General features: G+C 40.9%; 1 pseudogene; it reads right to left on the minus strand.

Annotated features, from left to right (window-relative positions):
* Nucleotides 1-6559: 6559 nt before the first annotated feature.
* Nucleotides 6560-6700, minus strand: LOC147027802 (signal recognition particle RNA; annotated as a pseudogene).
* Nucleotides 6701-15867: the final 9167 nt, after the last annotated feature.

A 15867-nucleotide genomic window follows, 5' to 3' on the forward strand; every position in this document is an offset into this window, starting at 1 on the left:
CAAAGCACGTAGAGGTCTGTAATTTGTATCATGGGTACACTTCAACTGTGAAAGACGGAATCTAAAACAAAAATCCTGAAAATCACATTGTATGATTTTTAAATCATTAATTTGCATTTTAGTGCATGAAATAAGTATTTGATCACCTACCAACCAGAAAGAATTCCGGCTCTCACCGACCTGTTTGTTTTGTCTTTAAGAAGCCCTCCCATTCTCCACTCATTACGTGTATTAACCGCACCTGTTTGAACTCGTTATCTGCATAAAAGACAGCTGTCCACACTCAATCAATCAGACTCCAACCTCTCCACAATGGGCAAGACCAGAGAGCTGTCTAAAGACATCAGGGACAAAATTGTAGACTTGAACAAGGCTGGGATGGGCTACAGGACAATAGGCAAGCAGCTTGGTGAGAAGGCAACAACTGTTGGCGCAATCATTAGAAAATGGAAGAAGTTCAAGAAAACAGTCAATCTCCCTCGGTCTGGGGCTCCATGCAACATCTCACCTCGTGGAGCCTCAATGATCATGAGAAAGGTGAGGGATCAGCCCAGAACTACACGGCAGGACCTGGTCAATGACCTGAAGAGAGCTGGGACCACAGTATCAAAGAAAACCAGAAGTAACACACTACGCCGTGATGGATTAAAATCCTGCAGCGCACGCAAGGTCCCTCTGCTCAAGCCAGTGCATGTCCAGGCCCGTCTGAAGTTTGCCAATGACCATCTGGATGATCCAGAGGAGGAATGGGAGAAGGTCATGTGGTCTGATGAGACCAAAATAGAGCTTTTTGGTTTAAACTCCACTCGCCATGTTTGGAGGAAGAAGAAGGATGAGTACAACCCCAAGAACACCATCCCAACCACGAAGCATGGAGGTAGAAACATCATTCTTTGGGGATGCTTTTCTGCAAAGGGGACAGGACGATTGCACCGTATTGAGGGGAGGATGGATGGAGCCATGTATCGCGAGATCTTGGCCAACAACCTCCTTCCCTCAACAAGAGCATTGAAGATGGGGCATGGCTGGGTCTTCCAGCATGACAATGAGCCGAAACACACAGCCAGGGCAACTAAGGAGTGGCTCCATCAGAAGCATCTCAAGGTCCTGGAGTGGCCGAGCCAGTCTCCAGTCCTGAACCCAATATAAAATCTTTGGAGGGAGCTGAAAGTCTGTGTTGCCCAGTGACAACCCCAAAATCTGAAGGATCTGGAGAAGATCTGTATGGAGGAGTGGGCCAAAATCCCTGCTGCAGTCTGTGTAAACCTGGTTAAAAACTACAGGAAACGTCTGATCTCTGTTATTGCAAACAAAGGTTTCTGTACCAAATATTAATTTCTGTTTTTCTGATGCATGAAATACTTATTTCATGCAATAAAATGCAAATTAATTATTTTAAAATCATACAATGTGATTTTCAGGATTTTTGTTTGAGATTCCGTCTTTCAGAGTTGAAGTGTACCTCTGATAAAAATTACAGACCTCTACGTGCTTTGTAAGTGGGAAACCTGCAAAATCGGCAGTGTATCAAATTCTTGTTCTCCCCACTGTATGTATGTATGTATATATATATATATATATATATATATATATATATATATATATATATATATATATATATATATATGTATATGTACATATATATGTGTATATGTATATATGTATATGTACATATATATATGTGTATATGTCTATATATATATATATATATATATATATATATATATATATATATATATATATATATATATATATATATATATATATATGTACAGTCATGCGCCGCTTAACGACGTTCCAGGCAAAGACGGGATCGCATATATGACGGATCTGCCAGCTCTGAAAAAAAAAAAATGAAAAAAAAATGTAGCTGAAAAATTCCGATCGCTGAGTGATGTCGCCGACGTAGCGCTGCCAGTCGTATAAAAATAGCACATACAATTATGTAAACTGTACAGTACATAATACCTCGTAATGATAATTAACGACAGTGTGGCCCTGTTATAATGCGATCGTTGAGGTCCATAAAATGTCATCGCGAAAAAAACAGGATCGTGCTAAATCGGGATTCAAGGAAATAGGATTTCAAACTGAACCAATGTTTGCACGTTTACCTTCTCGCAAGTAAATTACCTTTGAATTGAAGAATTCCGCGAATAAATCGTTGTTGTTTCAGTCGAAATTAAAACACAAATTTCTTTTTGGTGAAGCTTTTCATGTTGTCAAAACAATCGCACTGTTCCGAAAATATATATCACAATTGACAGGAGCTCGTTTCTTAATTTATAAATTATAACATCGATGCAATGATTACGTATTTATAAAATCCAAACGCTAATTATTCACCTTTCTATAATCGATGCGAGAGGAGATTGTAAACTGCTGCTAACAACACCTATGGCTGTCATGAACAGCACAAAGGTAAATGTAACGTGTCTTCCGTCTCTCTTGGATGTGTGTTACAATTGCCGACAGTATTCAGTACAGTAACATTCTGTACAAGTTTGTATCCGAGGAGCAATAGGCTATACCATATAGCCTAGGTGTCTAGTTTTGTGTTAGTACGAGGTTCGAAAACGAAAACGAAAAAAAAAATGATGTTCGCACGACGACGTCGGTTGACGACGAACCCCGTCGTTAAGTGGCGCATGACTATATATATATATATATATATATATATACATATACATATATATATATATATATATATATATATATATATATATACATATACATATATATATATATATATATATATATATATATATATATATATATATATATATATATATATATATATATATATATATATATATATATATATACATATACATATATATATATATATATATATATATATATATATATATATATATATATATATATATATATATACGTATATATATATATATATATATATATATACATATATATATATATATATATATATATATATATATATATATATATATATATATATATATATATATATATATATATATATATATATATATATATATATATATATATATATATATATATATATATATATACATATATATATATACATATATATATATACATATATATACATATATACATATATATATATATACATATATATACATATATACATATATATATACATATATATATATGTATATATATATATATATATATACATACTAGGTAAATGCACCCGGCGCTGCCCGGGTTCTTTTTGAATGAATTTAATCTTCGATACATATGTCTGGCACGAGCACAGTATCAGTTCCCTATTGGGCCATGGCAGTCGTCGGCTAAGGGGGTTGGTGAGGGGAAACACACCCCGCCCCCCCCCTCCCCGGCGGAGGGGCCTTGCCACATTGCCTATAACCTTCCCGGGGCCCATCCCGACATTTTTTGTTTCAGTGGTTAGCTCCTATCTTTCACCTTTCAGGAGATTAGAGCATGCAGACAAACAAACAAACAAAAACTTAAAATCATATGTTAGACATGTTGCATATGGCATTGGCCCCATGTCAATCGGCTGAACTTGAAAAATTAACGTTAAGAAATCAGGTGATGACGTCATAATTCGGAAACCGGAAGTGCAATTATTTTACATCGGGACACTCCCGGGTACATGTTCTGTCAGCATGTGACGTTGGTGAGGATCAGTCAAGTACTTTTCGCGTGCATAGGTCACAGACAAACACACTTTCAACTTTATAGGAATAGATATATATATATATATATATATATATATATATATATATATATATATATATATATATATATAACATACATATATATATAACATACATATATATATAACTACATATATATATATATATATATATATATATATATATATATATATATATATATATATATATATATATATATATATATATATATATATATATAACTACACATATATATATATATATATAACTACACATATATATATATATATATATAACTACATATATATATATATATATATATATATATATATATAACTACATATATATATATATATATATATATATATATATATATATATATACTAGTACGTGCCCGTAAAAAAATAAATAAATAAATAAATAAATAAATAAACCACACGGGCCGTTTCTTCGCTCTCGCATGCCCGTACGTGCGTGACCCGGAAGTTCGATGTTATTCGCAGTTACCATTATTCGCAATTTTGTTTTAATACCCAATTATTCAAGTAGCACCAACGTATTTTACCTTTTCGCAATGTTGTGGCAAGGAAAAACAAAAAGAGAAGAGAAGAGAGAGAGAGAGAGAGAGAGAAAAAAATTACTTGCTGGTTCGGAGCATACCAGCACTCTGATGTTCCCGAAATTTATACACCGTCTTAAATGAAAACGATCATAAGTTGGGCCATTGTGTTTATCGAAAAATGCGCATTAGAAATCGAGAAATTATTGGAATACGCGAAGTGATCGCTCTCCGGAAGCCCCTACGTTGTAACCCGTAATGGGGAACGTGGCTGTGCTTCCCTTCCCCATCGGCCACGCCCACGCAACAACGTGTCTTCCCATTGGTTTGGTAAATAAATGGCCACAACTTGGGAAGCACTTGTCCAATTAATATCAAACCTTGAAAAGGCACATCCTCAGATCCCCAGCAATATCCCTGGCAAGTTTCAATTAGATCGGACCAGAGGTTGTCGAGAAACAGCGGTCACACACACACAGACACACACACACACACACACACAGAGATTGCTGGAATTATAGATAGATATACAGCACTGGAAAAAATTAAGAGACCACTGCAAAATTATCCGTTTTTCTGGTTTTACTATTTATAGGTATGTGTTTTAGTAAAATGAACATTTTGGGTTTATTCTATAAACTACTGACAACATTTCTCCCAAATTCCAAATTAAAATATTGTCATTTGGAGCATTTATTTGCAGAAAATGACAACTGGTCAAAATAACAACAACTAAACCAACTTCAGTGTTTTCAGACCTCAAATAATACAAACAAAACAAGTTCATATTCATTTTTAAACAACACAATACTAATGTTTTAACTTCGGAAGAGTTCAGAAATCAATATTTTGTGGAATAACCCTGATTTTCAATCACAGCTTTCATTCGTCTTGAAAAGCTCTCCACCAGTCTTTCACATTGCTGTTGGGTGACTTTATGCCACTCCTGGCGCAAAATTCAAGCAGCTCAGCTTTGTTTGATGGCTTGTGACCATCCATCTTCCTCTTGATCACATTCCAGAGGTTTTCAATGGGGTTCAGGTCTGGAGATTGGGCTGGCCATGACAGGGTCTTCATCTGATGGTCCTTCATCCACACCTTGATTGACCTGGCTGTGTAGCATGGAGCATTTGTCCTGCTGGAAAAACCAATCCTCAGAGTTGGGGAACATTGTCAGAGCAGACAGAAGCAAGTGTTCTTCCAGGACAACCTTGTATGTGGCTTGATTCATGAGTCTTTCACAAAGACAAATCTGCCTGATTCCAGCCTTGCTGAAGCACCCCCAGATCATCACCGATCCTCCACCAAATTTCACAGTGGGTGCGAGACACTGTGGCTTGTAGGCCTCTCCAGGTCTCCGTCTCACCATTAGACGACCAGGTGTTGGGCAAAGCTGAAAATTGGACTCATCAGAGAAGATGACCTTACTCCAGTCCTCTACGGTGCAATCCTTGTGGTCTTTTGCAAACCTCAGCCTTACTCTTCTTTTCTTCTCATTGATGAAGGGCTTTTTTCTCGCTTTGCACGACTTCAGCCCTGCCCCTAGGAGCCTGTATCGAACCGTCCTCGCCGTGCACTTCACCCCAACTTCCGTTTATCATTCTTTTGTAGGTCACTTGATGTCATCCTTCGGATGTTGAGTGACATTCAAATGAGTTGGCAGTCATCCCGGTCAGTGGAAATTCGTTTTCCTCCTCTGCTCGTCTGTAGCTTTGTTGTCCCCAATGTCTGCTGCTTGACGTTGTTCTTATGAACCGCCGTCTTTGAAATTTTAAGGATGGAAGCAACGTGACGCTCAATGTATCCCTCTGCCAGTAAAGCCAGAATTGAACCCTTCTTTTCCTCACTCAAAACTTTTCTTTTCAACTCTTTTGGCATGGTCAATAGTTATTTTTTTGATTCCAATTACTTTTGAGGTACGACTAGCACTGTTTTTGCCATCCAGATGGTCCTATTGCAAGAGGATAGTGATGACCACAGCAGTGGTTTTTATACTTTTCCTTGTTAAATAAGATTCGGTTCAGGTGATCACCTCATCAGTACCTCACTAAGTAGAATGAGGTGTGCCTGTTTTGGAATTCAACAGACACTGGAATAGAATGGCTGCCATACATGTAGAGATGCTGATTTAAAAAAATTTTTGGAGTGGTCTCTTATATTTTTCAAGAGGTGTATCTAACTTTGTGTGTGCATATGTTGTTCGTCTTTCGGCTGCTCCCGTTAGGGGTTGCCACAGCGGATCATCCGTTATGATCTGCATTCTGATTTGGCATAGGTTTTACGCCGGATGCCCTTCCTGACGCAACCCTGGTCGCCTCTTACGACACAGTGATAAGGATTGGGTTTCGCCATGATTCCGGGCTGCCCTACACCCTCTCATAGCGTGGCCCAGCGCAGAGCTCCCGTCCTCAAGCGATCCTCCAACCCAAGCCTCCGAGTAGCTGGATTACAGGCGCACGCCAATACGCCCGGTTTTTGTGTGTGCATATGTATGTATATATATATATATATATATATATATATATATATATATATATATATATATATATATATATATATATATATATATATATATATATATATATATATATATATATATATATATATATATATATATATATAATATATATATGTATATATATATATATATATATATATCTCTATATCTATATATAAAGTTGAAAGTGTGTCTGTCTGTGTGTCTGTGTGTGTGTTTGTCTGTGACCTATGCACGCGAAAAGTACTTGACTGATCCTCACCAAACTTCACATGCTGACAGAACATGTACCCGGGAGTGTTTGATGTAAAAGAATTGTACTTCCGACTTGCGGTTTCCGAATTATGACGTCATCACCTGATGTGTATATATATATATATATATATATACGGGGCGTAGTGGCGTGCACCTGTAATCCGGCTACTCGGAGGATCGCTTGAGGACGGGAGCTCTGCACTGCGCCGCGCTAAGAGAGGGTGTAGGGCAGCCCGGAATCATGGCGAAACCCAATCCTTATCCCTGTGTCGTAAGAGGCGACCAGGGTTGCGTCAGGAAGGGCATCTGGCGTAAAACCTGTGCCAAATCAGTATGCAGATCATAACGGATGATCCGCTGTGGCGACCCCTAACGGGAGCAGCCGAAAGATGAACAACAACAACAACAACATATATAAAACTATATACTGTATATATAAATTACTATATATACATATAAAATTATATATACATATATTATATATATATATATATATATATATATATTTATTCCGTTGCCTTAGCATCACCTCTACTCGATTTCATAAACAGTGAGTGAGTGGCCTTCACAACTATCATCAAAATCTGCACTAATCTAATCAAAAAATCTAAGGTTGGCCCTGCGAAATCATTTCAAGAACATCACTTTCACCCTGGTCCATTTGATAAGCATCCTGCCCCTCTTCTTGGGGTCCCTGTCTCTGCTTCTTAAACCACCTTGCACTTTTTCAAATTGGGCACTTCTCTCTCCAGAGTTTACATCAGCAAGCTCACCTCCAATCGTTTCCGAACTAGTCACTTGCTCGTATTTGGCATGTCAACATCACCGTCGCTCTCCTTCATTACATGTCTGCCAAAGACATTACATATCTTACATGTCTGCCATTATTAATTACATTACATTAAAATGATATAAACATTGGCTCTGCCAAATCTGCTCAACCCTTTCCAAGAACATTCCCAATGTCAAAATGTAGCAACTCCAACTCAACTTTGTCTGAGTCAGTCAGCCTAAGCACGGTCTCAACAGGACCATCAACATCACCTTTGATCTGAACAGAAACCTTTGGTTCTATCACCTCCCCCTTAAAGGTATTGTCCCAAGTGTTCAGCTGCTCTTGTAACATTGCATTCATCTTTTCCTCAGTCAATTGTGGCTCCCATGGGTTTTTTTCAAAAAACACCCGCTGTTGTTCTGTTACACGAGTTTCCAACTTTTGCATCTCCTCAGGCAAACCACCACCCTGATACTTACAAAATCCCAATTCCTCTTCCTGCCGTAGCATTATGACATCCACACAGGTGCAATAGACTTCCATGTCCTTATTTACTTATTATTTTATTTGTTGGCCCAATTTCTTCTTCCAACTTCCCCCCACCCCCCCCCCCCCCATTTCATTCCTTTGTTCATGAATTTCGTCGTCCTTTCCAAAAATATTGTTTGGTGTTCTTTTTATTTGTTCTATCAATTCACTCATTTGTTCATTCATTTATTCCATTAATCAATGAAACTATTCTTGCTTGGACTTCACACCCGCTCATTGCGTCTCATCCTCCACCACTGTGGGGGAGGAGGGACTGACACTTGGGACAGGGGAGGCTCCCACCCTATCATCATCACTCAACACTCCCCCCCCACCCCCATTCCTTCCAGTGGGTCACCATCTAGTACAATCACTGCCATTTCATGCTCATCCACCATTTCATGCTCATCCGCCATTTCGTGCACGAGTCTAGTCTCCACAGAAAAGAAAAGAAAAAATTTATTTCCCTTACATTTCCAAGCGTTCTTTTCTCCTGACACCAATTATCATAGTTCGAATCCTGCAACACCATCTCCCTGAATGGTAGAGAGGTGATAGTTTAAAAATTTAGATTCCAAATTCTTTTTTTTTTGTTTTTTTTTTAAGCTTTTGCTGGCTCCGGGACCAAATATCGTGGTCCCGATGGATTCGAAAATCCCACCCCAATGCCAATTGGCATGGTGGGGGGGGGGGCACAAAAAATCCCATTCTGACACCAGTTGCCGTGTCCAGGGGGTTGACCCCGATCTGGACGGATGGCCATACTTCTCCCTTAAAGACTTACAGCCGAGAATCTTGGAGATTAATGCGCGCGCGGGAAAGAAATGGCGGTAAAGGACGGAGGCACATGGGTTGTACTCGACCCACAACAGATACACGGACACAAGCAAATAAAATAGAACAAATAATAATTTTAAAACAGGAATCAAATATCGACAATGACAATACTTCAGATTATAATAATGAAAGAAAAACGTGAGGTAAACTAAATCTATATCTAATTGAGGCAGACTCAAATACAGACAAGGGAACAGAATAATAAAAGAAAAATCCCTCCTTCTTCCAGTACTCCCAACAGGTAATGCACATTGCATTTTGGAGTAGGTGCTGCATTTCCATGAAAGAGGATGACATTTGTCTTCAGATGTGGTTTTTGCATGTGAATGGTAGATTGGAGGTGGTACTCATCACGATTGTTCAAAGGACCAATTCACGATGAACCAGTCACAAGAATGGTCATGCAATAATGCTCCCTTGTGACTTCGGACACCACATCTAGCCAAAGGGGTTTTTCAACTCAATTGCAGTAATCAGCTATGAAAAGGTATTTGGGGAAAGGATGAGTCAAACAAACCAAGAGCAAAGGTGTTTTCACACAATATAAACTCTGGATTTAATGTAATTGAAATGCACCAAAATGAAAATCATAAAGAGTTAAACAAACTGACACCTCAGGCAAACTAACTTTGAGAAATATCGATTCATAATCATGTATTGAATGTAAGATTATCAGGAGGAGTTTCTTGAAGATATGGATTTTCTTTTCGGGATGTTTGACAAAATAACAAATAACACAAAAGAGGAGGTGGCTTCTAAAAAGAAAGTGGGCAGCGACGATCAAGTGGTGTTTAAAAAAAAAATTTTTTGGCCTTAATGGATACTCGGACGTGACATCTGTTGTTAGGTAGTGGGATATACAAACCCATTTAGTTTTCCTCAAGGAAAATTTAAAATTAAATTTTGGATTTAAAAGTTTTATTTTCTTTTTGAACACGCATGGAAAACATAGACAAAATTAATGGACACCCATGTTAAGACAGATGGTGAGGAACACGTGCTTGGAGGCGAGCCTGGAGTGGAGTGTAGTGGGGAATAGCATAGTGTAGGAGGACGTTAAACTGGGCATCGCATCTGCTGGCATTAGTTCATGGACGTTAAAGATCCCATGGTGTCGTTCGCAAAAAGTAGGTGAGCTGTCGCCTGCACCCTGAACAAATTACAAATTCCTGCTCAGTGGCACAGCCATGTCCCTGTGACAAATGATGCTAATCTGCAACCATGTGATGCATGCAAACGAACGAAACCTATCTGACCCAATCACCCAACCGTCTTACTTACAGGTCGCTGTGTTTCTCCCCCTCCTATCTCTCTCTGTGTGTCTCCTCTTTTAATTCCATTCTTGAAGAAGAGTGTGACATTGTAATTGTGAGAGACGATGTGAAGCGTGAGGATAGGTATGACATACATTTCAAGCCTGGATTCATGTACAACATAGCTGTAGTTCGATAAAGTATCTACTCCCTGGGGTAAACGAACAAATTTTACTTTCACGTGTAATATCAATAATATGGTCAGTGGGATAAATGGTCAATAATATGGTCAATAAAGAATGATGTGGGTGGGGCTTTCTTTATTTATATATTAACTGCTTTTGACGTTTGCATGTGGTACATGCATGGAAGCCTCATTGGTATGCATTTCTGTCTTTGCTGTCGCTGATGATTCACCAATAAGTGATGAAACTGTCCAGCAGCTGAGGAGGTGTGTAGCATTGGGATTCTCCTGTGTGTACTGTGTGTGAATGTTTTTATAGTTGTTGAGGACCTCTGGGAAGGGTTTGAAACAGCATAGCACGTGCCTTGGGTTGGTCTACTTGGGTTGCTTTATGCAGCTTCTTTAGCTGGAGGAGTGTGGGAGGGGTCAATTATATATATATATATATATATATATATATATATATATATATATATATATATATATATATATATATCTATATATATATATATATAGTTGTGGGCTGGGGGTCGGCGGCGAGAACGACCACGAGGTAGGGAAAGCTACGTGATCTCCCACCAATCTCCCCGGAATTGTAGGCCATCGCTTGGATAACTCCGCGAGCCGGCGGGTCCTTTAACCGACCGTGCTCACCAATATTTCAACGGTGTAGCGTAGGATCTATTTATCTATAACCAATTTACCTCATTAACTATGCGATTTCGACTACCGGGGAAACCACGCCCTCGGCACATCTTGCTCGAACCGGATTTTTTTGGGAGCTATTTTGAAACATGTGGAGATGAGGTGTTTTTAATAACATGGCGGTTATGCGGCGTTGAGGTGTTTTTAATAGCGTGGCATTGAAGCATTTTTAAAACCTCGGCAGTGAGTTGTTTTAACAACGTGGTGGCGAGTTGTTTTAACAACGTGGTGGCGAGTTGTTTTAACAACGTGGTGGCGAGTTGTTTCAACAACGTGGCGGCGAGTTGTTTCAACAACGTGGCGGCGAGTTGTTTCAACAACGTGGCGGCGAGTTGTTTCAACAACGTGGCGGCGAGTTGTTTCAACAACGTGGCGGCGAGTTGTTTCAACAACGTGGCGGCGAGTTGTTTCAACAACGTGGCGGTGAGTTGTTTCAACAACGTGGCGGTGAGTTGTTTCAACAACGTGGCGGTGAGTTGTTTCAACAACGTGGCGGTGACTTGTTTCAACAACGTGGCGGTGAGTTGTTTCAACAACGTGGCGGTGAGTTGTTTCAACAACGTGGCGGTGAGTTGTTTCAACAACGTGGCGGTGAGTTGTTTCAACAACGTGGCGGTGAGTTGTTTCAACAACGTGGCGGTGAGTTGTTTCAACAACGTGGCGGTGACTTGTTTTAACAACGTGGCGGTGAGTTGTTTTAACAACGTGGCGGTGAGTTGTTTTAACAACGTGGCGGTGAGTTGTTTTAACAACGTGGCGGTGTTGTTTTAACAACGTGGCGGTGTTGTTTTAACAACGTGGCGGTGTTGTTTTAACAACGTGGCGGTGTTGTTTTAACAACGTGGCGGTGTTATTTTAACAACGTGGCGGTGAGAGAAAGAGAGAAAGAGAGAAAGAGAGAAAGAGAGAAAGAGAGAAAGAGAGAAAGAGAGAAAGAGAGAAAGAGAGAAAGAGAGAAAGAGAGAAAGAGAGAAAGAGAGAAAGAGAGAAAGAGAGAAAGAGAGAAAGAGAGAAAGAGAGAAAAAGAGAAAGAGAGAAAGAGAGAAAGAGAGAAAGAGAGAAAGAGAGAAAGAGAGAAAGACAGAAAGAGAGAAAGAGAGAAAGAGAGAAAGAGAAAGAGAGAAAGAGAGAAAGAGAGAAAAAGAGAAAGAGAGAAAGAGAGAAAGAGAGAAAGAGAGAAAGAGAAAAAGAGAGAAAGAGAGAAAGAGAGAAAGAGAAAAAAAGAGAAAGAGAGAAAGAGAGAAAGAGAGAAAGAGAGAAAGAGAGAAAGAGAGAAAGAGAGAAAGAGAGAAAGAGAGAAAGACAGAAAGAGAGAAAGAGAGAAAGAGAAAAAGAGAGAAAGAGAGAAAGAGAGAAAGAGAAAGAGAGAAAGAGAGAAAGAGAGAAAGAGAGAGAGAGAGAGAGAGAGAGAGAGAGAGAGAGAGAGAGAGAGAGAGAGAGAGAGAGAGAGAGAGAGAGAGAGAGAGAGAGAGAGAGAGAGAGACAGAGAGAGAGAGAGAGAGAGAGAGAGAGAGAGAGAGAGAGAGAGAGAGAGAGAGAGAGAGAGAAAGAGAGAAGAGAGAAAGAGAGAGAAAGACAGAGAAAGAGAGAGAAAGAGAGAGAAAGAGAGAGAAAGAGAGAGAAAGAGAGAGAAAGAGAGAGAAAGAGAGAGAAAGAGAGAGAAAGAGACTGAGACTGACTTTTGAAGCTCTTTTATTTATAAAGGTAAGAAAATCACCAATGTAGTAAAACATTGGAAGGCAGCCCCATATGGGTGAGTCTTCAGGCAATATCACCAGTCCTTTTAACAATTGGTGAAATATACATCGCAGACCATTGCGGATGGGAGGGAAGCCCAGAGGGCAGTTTTTCTTTCCATTGAGCTCCAAATGAAGCAGGCCGTAATGAGGGAAATCAAATTGAAAGGCACAAACAGTACAGTCTTTTTTGTCTTTACTGGAGAGTGGCGATGAGGTTTGCAAAACAGATGTGGTGGAGTTATAGATCTGGCAAGTTATAGATCGCACATATCTGTGGTGGTATATGGTGATCAATGTCAGCAGCGAAGCTCAGGCCTAAGCGCCTAAAAACTTGCAGGACTTCCTGTAGTACCTGGGCCACACTCCTCAATGATCTGATACCAGTTTTTTCTTGAATAAATCCTGCAGAGAACCAGCTGTTCCTATTGCAATCACGAAGGTCCCAAGTTGTGCTCACACCAACACCAAAAAATGCTGCATGAAGGTACGTGAGCGAGGAATTTCAGGAAAAAGAGCATTGTTGGAAAGGGGTTCTTGAAGGAGCCTTTTGCTGTGATATGTCTCCATTTGCCGAGTTATTGAGATGAACTGCCAGGCGTGCAGGACATCTTGGTAGAAGTCAGGGAGCAACAGGGCATCAACATGTTTCAGTTCCATGAAAAAAAGTTCACGGTTGTAGCCCAGCATGCCGGCTTGTTTCAATATAAGGCTCGCAGTAGAATTACAGAAGGCCATAATCCGACAAAGAATGTCCACAAGTCCATGACCCCCTTCCCCCAGAGGAAGGCAAATAGTCTCTAGTTTAAGCCAATGTTTGCCATCCCAGAAGAAGTGAAGTAACCATTTTTGGATCAATGACACGAATGTTACAGGGTGGATGCAGGACAATCATCTTATGCCATAGCAGAGGGGCAACTAGGTTGTTAATGACCAAGGCACGACCTCTGAAAGACAGAGTAGACAAAATTCCTCTCCATCTATTCAGCTTATTGTTAATTCTGTGGAGCAAACCATCCCAATTCCTTTTGACAAAGCTAGGGGTACCGAGATAAACACCAAGGTACTTTACACCTTCTGTTGCCCATGTCAAATTCATAGGGGGAGTTGGAAGGCCAGAAGGTGGCGGCCAGCCGACCCAAACTGCTTTACATTTAGACCGATTGATTTGTGTTGTACATACATGCTTGAGAGTAGACATGTAGACACTCAAACAACATAGTAATATCATCGTTGTTGCGAACAGCAACACATACATCATCAGCATAAGCCAAAGCGGACCCCGTCGTTGGAGGATGATCCAGAACTGCAGGGTCTACCGGAGTGTTCAGTTCCTCAATACTGACCACAGGCTTGTTGTAGCAACTCTAAAGCTGCACCTTAAATCCTGGAGAATGGTACCATCCCAGCCTAGGCTGGATGTTGCCAAGCTCAGGGATGAGAGAGTAGCTGAGGAGTTTGCGCACAGGCTGAGTGGACACTTGGGGGGTCTGGGTGCTTTGGGGGGTCCTGAAGAGTTGTGAAGCGCCTTCAAGACCACCGTCCTTGATGTTGCCGGTGGATGCCTTGGAACTCACCGCAGGGCAAAGAAGAATTTTGTCTCTCAAGGGACACTGGATACCATTGACCAGAGTCGCAGGGCCAGGCTGAATGGCAGAGCTGAGCTGTTCAGGGAGCTGAGGCGTAAAACTGTACGTGCACTGAGGGTGGACAAGGAGGCCTATGTGCGAGGAATCTGTGAGGGGGTAGAGCATCACCTGTGGACAGGTGATTCTCGTCCTGCTTACAGGGGAATTCGCGCATTACGTTCATCCAAGCCCATCCCTCGGAGCACTGCAGTTCGAGCAGAGAGTGGTAGGCTCTTGACAGAGGAGTCTGAAGTTAAGGTCCGCTGGGCCGGTTACTTTGAGCGGTTGTACCAGGCTGATCCCCCAGCTGTCGAGTTGGACGTCAAGGGTGTTACAATCCCTGTTGCTGACCCTCGAATCAACTGTGGTCCACCTTCGCTTGTGGAAACATGGGCTGCGGTGAACCAGTTGAAACGGGGCAAAGCTCCAGGGATCTGTGGCATCCATGCTGAACTTCTCAAGGTTCTCAAGGCTGGTGGAAATGCTGCACTCGTGTCGTTGCATGCAGTTTTGTGCTCTGCCTGGAACACAGGCATCATCCCAACTGACTGGAAGAGGGGCCTTGTTGTCCCTCTCTGGAAAGGGAAGGGTGATCGCCAAGACTGCAACAACTACCGAGGGGTGACGCTGCTCTCAGTGCCGGGCAAGGTCTTTGCTCGGATAATTCTTGATAGGGTTCGCCACCATCTGCTTGAGCACCAGCGTCCAGAGCAGTCAGGCTTTACACCAAACAGGTCAACGATTGACCGTATCCTTGCACTTCGTGTCCACAACGAACGCAGACGAGAGTTTCGGCAGGGGCTGCTTGCAGCCTATGTTGATCTCTGTAAAGAGTTCAATTCAGTGAATCGGGATGTCCTCTGGAGGATTCTTGGTCTTCGTGGGGTGCCACCAAAACTGATCGATCTGATGTCTGAACTCTACTCTGGTACTGAGAGTGCTGTGAAGTGTGGTGGTACCATCTCTGACTTATTTCCAGTTGTTACTGGAGTTCGTCAGGGATGTGTACTTGCCCCCACACTTTTCAGCACTTGTATGGACTGGATTTTTGGGAGGATGTCGGAAAGATCAAGTTGCGGTGCATCGTTTGGCAATGTCAAGATCTCGGACCTTGATTTTGCAGATGATGCAGTCATCTTTGCGGAGACTTTAGACATCCTCTTGGGGGCCCTCGAGGTGCTGAATGAGGAGTCGGAGCCGTTGGGATTACGGGTTTCTTGGGTCAAAACTAAGATCCAGGCT

This window comes from Eptatretus burgeri, chromosome 4 (genome assembly GCF_056783735.1).
Source record: "Eptatretus burgeri isolate ZD-2024b chromosome 4, Ebu_testis_v1, whole genome shotgun sequence".
NCBI lineage: Eukaryota > Metazoa > Chordata > Myxini > Myxiniformes > Myxinidae > Eptatretus > Eptatretus burgeri.